Source organism: Labeo rohita, unplaced genomic scaffold (genome assembly GCF_022985175.1).
Source record: "Labeo rohita strain BAU-BD-2019 unplaced genomic scaffold, IGBB_LRoh.1.0 scaffold_1538, whole genome shotgun sequence".
NCBI lineage: Eukaryota > Metazoa > Chordata > Actinopteri > Cypriniformes > Cyprinidae > Labeo > Labeo rohita.
In genome coordinates this window covers 10,434-16,596 of record NW_026127712.1, presented here as the reverse complement: position 1 = coordinate 16,596, position 6,163 = coordinate 10,434, and the positions used below count along the sequence as shown (strand labels likewise).

The 6,163-nt window shown below is 35.3% G+C and overlaps 1 long non-coding RNA gene across 1 annotated transcript; it reads right to left on the bottom strand.

The window, feature by feature from the left end:
• Nucleotides 1-494: 494 nt before the first annotated feature.
• On the bottom strand, nt 495-2,154 carry LOC127158521 (uncharacterized). The gene is made up of 3 exons (XR_007826177.1): nt 1,475-2,154; nt 1,336-1,374; nt 495-995 (listed from the first exon to the last, which is right to left on the bottom strand). It is a non-coding gene; the product is annotated as an uncharacterized LOC127158521 (long non-coding RNA).
• Nucleotides 2,155-6,163: the final 4,009 nt, after the last annotated feature.

Sequence of the window (6,163 nt, the reverse complement as noted above, 5' to 3'; positions counted from 1 at the left end):
GATAGTGTGGGGATGCTGTGGGCTGGGTGTGAGCACAGTGGGGAAAGTGTGGGGATGCTGTGGGCTGGGTGTGGGCATAGTGGGGATAGTGTGGGGATGCTGTGGGCTGGGTGTGAGCACAGTGGGGAAAGTGTGGGCATGCTGTGGGCTGGGTGTGGGCACTGTAGGGATAGTGTAGGGATGCTGTGGGCTGGGTGTGAACACTGTAGGGATAGTGTGGGCATGTTGTAGGCAGGGTGGGGGCACCTGTGAATGGCCATTGTGGCCTTAACAAATAACAAAATTAGTTTGCTTTTACTTTGTACTGGCAAAATGCCACAATATTACTATTAATGCATATGCAGAATAACTGCACGCTGAAAGTAGAAGTAATAAATTAAGAGTCATAAATTTCAAATACTTTCATTTATTCACAGCCACGTAAAAAAAAAGCAGAAAACACTACTGTTTAAAAGTTTAGGGTCAGTGTTTTTGAAAGAGCTCTCAGCTCTTAACAAAACTACATTTCTTATCATCAGCAGTCATGAAAACTGTTGTGCTGCTTTATATTTTTGAGGAAACCATGATATATCTTTTCAGGATCCTTTAAATAATGCTTTTAAAAGAGCAGCATTTATTTGAAATAGGATTTTTGTGCAACAATGTAAAAGTTATCAATTTAACGCATCCTTGCTGAATAAAAATAATTTCTTAAACATTTCAAATGTAAAATTGTATTTCTTAGATTTAAAAAAAAACATAATAAAATACTGACCCCAAACTATTGAACAGTGGAATGTATTAAATAATTCTATAGGACAGAGCAATGATCAATTATTACTAAATCAGAATGTTAAGTAGATTATAAATCAATTCCCTAAGGGGCAACAGTAGATCTCTGCCTGATCGCTGTTCTTCTGCTCCTTCCACCATCCCAAGTGTCTTATACTGCAGAGGCATTTTAATAGATGTTTCCATTTCAGACGCTGTGGCCAACCTACTTTTTGTTCCATCATCTAAGTGAGAAAGAAAAGAACATTAAAATGTAAATATATATATATATATATATATATATATATATATATACATATAAACCTAAATAATACAACATTGGTTTAGTGTTTTTTGTCAGTACTACGGAAGTCAATGGCATCCACTGTTGTTTTCATTGTACAGACAAAAACAGTTGAAATGTTCCTCTCAATCTTTTTTTTTTTTTTTTTAAAAAAACAACAACAGAGTGAGTAAATGATGACAGAACTTTAATTTTTGGAGGAAGCTGCACTGTAAGAAATTACTTATGACTTTAACTTGATGCATGAATGTACAGCTTTAAATAAACTTAAATGCACTTACATTACAAAAGATGCAGCGACCTGGTGGCTCTTTGTTTAGCTGAAGTTGACAAGCCAAAGGGAGAAAAAGAGAGAAAGAGAGAAAAAAATATTAGTGAAATATAACAAAACAACTTAAAAAGTATTAAGGTTTTGACTACCTGACTCAATTACAGCAGTGGTGTCTTGAAGGACTAACATCTGACAGAGTTCAGCTCCAACCCGTCCACACGCCTGCTTGGAAGTCTGTGGTAATCCTGAAGACCTTGATCAGCTGTACATGATTGGGGCTGGAGCTAAACTTTGTCAAGTCAAGTCAAGTCACCTTTATTTATATACCGCCTTTAACAATACAGAATTGTGACAAGGCGGCTGTACAGTATTAAATAGGAAACAGTACATCAACAATGCCAAAGGCAACATTAAACACTCACATTATAGGTAAAGGTAGTTAATCAAAAACAATAAAATAAAATGCAATATTGTGTTAAGAGAAAGTGTCCCCAACTAAGCAAGCCAGAGGCGACAGCGGCAAGAAACCAAAACTCCATTGGTGACAAATGGAGAAAAAAAAACCTTGGGAGAAACCAGGCTCAGTCGGGGGGCCAGTTCTCCTCTGGCCAAAGCTCCCGTGGTCTTGTGCCGACAGCCGTCTAGGTGATGTGGTCTTTAATGTGGATCCGTCTCTGGGGCTCATCTAGTTGATGTGGACTCCGCTGACATTCAGGGCTGTAGAGGTCGTCTCTAGGTGCTGATCCACCGTCTGGGCTGGGTTCGGACTGGATCCGGGGACTTTGCACTCAAGACTAGATGGAAATCAGTACTCAAAAGAGAAAGAAGACAAACATTATATTAATGGTATAAAACAAACAAACAAACAAACAAATAAATAAATAAATAACACTATGTACAATAATATCTGAGAATGTAAAAGGAATAAAAAATAAATAAAAATAAGTTAAAAATTACACAGGTTACAGTTAAACAGCCAGGAGAAATCATTATACATGAATATGCTACCTTAATATTATTTCCTGGTGTCTCTCTCTCTCTCTCTCTCTATATATATATTTTTACTTTCATTACATATTTTCATAATTGTTAAATTAGTATTCCAGATGGCTGATTACATATGTGACCCTGTACCACAAAACCAGTCTTAAGTCGCTGGGGTTTATTTGTAGCACTAGCCAAAAATATATTGCATGGGTCAAAATTATAGATTTTTCTTTTATGGCAAAAATCATTAGGAAATTAAGTAAAGATCATGTTCCATGAAGATATTTTGTAAAATTCCTACTGTAAATGTATGAAAACTTAATTTTTGTTTAGTAATATACATTGTTAAGAACATTATTTTAAGAACTTTAAAGGCGATTTTCTCAATCTTTTGATTTTTTTGCACCCTCAGATTCCTGTTTTTTAAATAGTTGTATCTGGGCCAAATGTTGCCCTATCCTAACAAACTACACATCAATGAAAAGCTTATTTATTCAGCTTTCATATGATGTATAAATCTCAATTTTGAAAAAATGACCCTTACGACTGGTATTGTGATCCAGGGTCACATATGACAGTGATAATCTTTATGGCTACATACTGTTTCACGAGCTTTGTTTGAGACGCACCTGAACTGTACTCTAACGAGTCTCTCTCTCTCTCTCGGTGCACGCCACAGCTTGTTTAAGACGCAACTCCTACAAAGATAGTATTGATATAATCGTATGATATATCATTTTTAAGTAACAATAACATGACAGTAATATGGCTGTATCTTTGTAATAATCTTTAATCAAATGTATATTGTTTGCGAAACTGTCCTAACGTTAACAGTTAACGTTACAGGTCAGCGCGGAGAATTTACCGATGTCTATCAGTTATAAACAGATACATTAATGATATGTAACGAGATTTTATAAACGTGTAGCCGATGTATTGTATTGTGCTATATATAAATCCCTGTCTGTGTTGCTATTTAAGACTTTAAAACACAGATTTGCTGGTTCATGCTCGGCTATTACTAATTCATCGCGTAAACAGCAACGGAAAACGACAGTAATCCAAATTAACACCAAAATGGACGTAAACTAACTTAATTCAGTGAATTCAAGTGCAATTTTAAAGGATATATTACCTCAGAGATTAACGTTACCTCAGAAAACAGCTTTTCGGCCGTTATGACCGTTCGTCGTTTAAACAAGTGACAACAATACGCTTGTAATCAAATTTACCACTAAAACGGGTGGAATTTAATTCCTATTTATTAATTTACAACTATTTTGATGAATTTCAATAGAAAATTCAGAAATGAACCAAGAAATGTAAAATCTTACGTTACCTGATTGTAGTGATGGGTCGTTCTTGAACGATTCGTTTATTTTGAACGAATCTTTAATGTGACTCGGGACGAACGAGTCGCCTCGGGGAGTGATTCGTTCAGTCGCGCATGCGCAACATCCTATTAGGTTCTGTACTGGAATTAGTTCACCTGTTTTAGAGTCGTTCGTTCACCTTATGGGGCTGTCACGTGATGAACGAACGACTCAAACCCGAAGACTCAAAAGATGAACTAATCAGTTCTCTTTCCGGCTCAGGCTGCATAGGTTAACATTACGGGGATGTCACGTGATGAACGAACGACTCAAACCCGAAGACTCAAAAGATGAACTAATCAATTCTCTTTCCGGCTCAGGCTGCATAGGTTAACATTACGGGGATGTCACGTGATGAACGAACGACTCAAACCCGAGGACTCGAGAGATGAACTAATCAATTCTCTTTCCGGCTCAGACTGCGTTGGTTAGCTAATTGGGCTGTCACGTGATGAACGAACAACTCAAACCCGAAAACTTGTCAGATAAGAGGCGAGGTGAGCGAATCATAGACTAAAGACCCAGGTAAACAATGAATGAATCTTTTCTGTTTGTTATAGCATTATAGTTTTGTTTTGTTTGTAGTGTGATCAACGTTTGTGTAAGCAGTAGATGTGTTAGGAAGGTAAAACGTAACATTTTAATTATATTTTGCTAAAATGAACGAAATGAACGAAATGACTCGAAAAAAGATTCGTTCATTTTGCTGAACGAGACTCAAAGGACCGAGTCGGGAAATGATCCAAACTTCCCATCACTACCTGATTGAGTAGAGCCTGGGCGGTACCAGTCGAAGCCTGAATGTCCGCTCATTAACGATGCAGCGTTCCAGCAGTTCGAGTTCTCATTGGCTAGAATTAATCACGTGCTGAAGAGCTGACGCCATTTAAGGTATTATATAATTAAATATTTTTTTTCCTTTTAGAAATATTTAATAAATGATTACGTCACTAATCAATACCAGCAATAACAATGAATAAATTAACAAATCAATGATCTGATTATTCACATGATTTAATTGTCTCAAATAAATTAATTTGATGTAATGATAGCCTACAATGTATTTATTTACAAATATAAATACATTATTACAACGAAAACTTTATTTTAACAAAATAAGAGGGATCATGGAAATTACATGTTATATAGCTGTTTATATATACTCCACAAGACAAAATAATAATTGAATTAAAAAAAAAATGACTCCATTCAAAAGTTTACATACTCTTAAATCTTAATTCTGTGTGTTGTTTCCTGGATAATCCACAACTGTTTTTTATGTTTTGTGATAGTTTTTTTATGAGTCCTTTGTTTGTCCTGAGCAGTTTAGCTGCCTGCTGGTCTTCAGAAAAATCCTCCAGCTCCTGCACATTATTTGGTTTTGCAGCAGCATCTGCATATTTGAACCCTTTTCAGAAGTAAATGTAAGATTTTAAAATCCATCTTTTCAATTAGACAATTGAACTCATACATACAGTAACTTTTATAACAGATGGAAACATTCACTGATTCTCAAGAAAGCAACACAATGCATTAAGAGCCAGGGGGTGTAAACTTCTTGAAGTGGATGATCAGGGTAAATTGCACTAATATTGTCTTCTGCGAGACATGTAAATATTTCTGTAGTCTGAAGTGCAATACTAAATGGAAAAACAAAATCTGTAAATAAAATATACTTAATATAATTTACACATCATCATTCTGTTCAAAAGTTTATACCTCCTTCCTCTTAATGCATTGTGTTGCCTTCTTAAACATCAGTAAATGTTTTCACTTTTTGTAATAGTTATGTATGAGTTCCTCTGTTGTTCTCAGTGTGGATCTCAAAATCATACAGTCAGTTTTGGAAAGTGTTCAAAAAAGCAGAAGATGCTGGAAAAAAACAAATAATGTGCAGGAGCTGGAGGATTTTTCTGAAGAACAGCAGGCAGATGAACTGCTCAGGACAAACAAGGGACTCATGAACAACTATCACAAAAGATAAAAACAGTCGTGGATCATCCAGGAAATGAAACACAGTATTAAGATTGAAGGGTATGTAAACTTTTGAATGGAGTCATTTTTTTTTAAATTAAATTATTATTTTGTCTTGTGGAGTATATATAAACAGCTATATAACATGTAATTTCCATGATCCCTCTTATTTTGTTAAAATAAAGTTTTCGTTGTAATAATGTATTTATATTTGTAAATAAATACATTGTAGGCTATCATTACATCAAATTAATTAACTTTTGAACGGGGTCATTTATATAATTTCAGTTATTATTTTGTCTTGTGGAGTATATATAAACATCTGTCATGTTAAATAGTTTATCCAGGACAGTACTAAATAAAAAAAATAACATACAGTTTTCATAATCCCTCTTATTTTGTTAAAATTATTAACATTTAGTATGTTCTGCAAGGGGTTTGCCCACAGAAAACCATCATGAGGGCCCAAAAGGGCAAACCCGCTGTGGGCCCACAGCGGGTTTA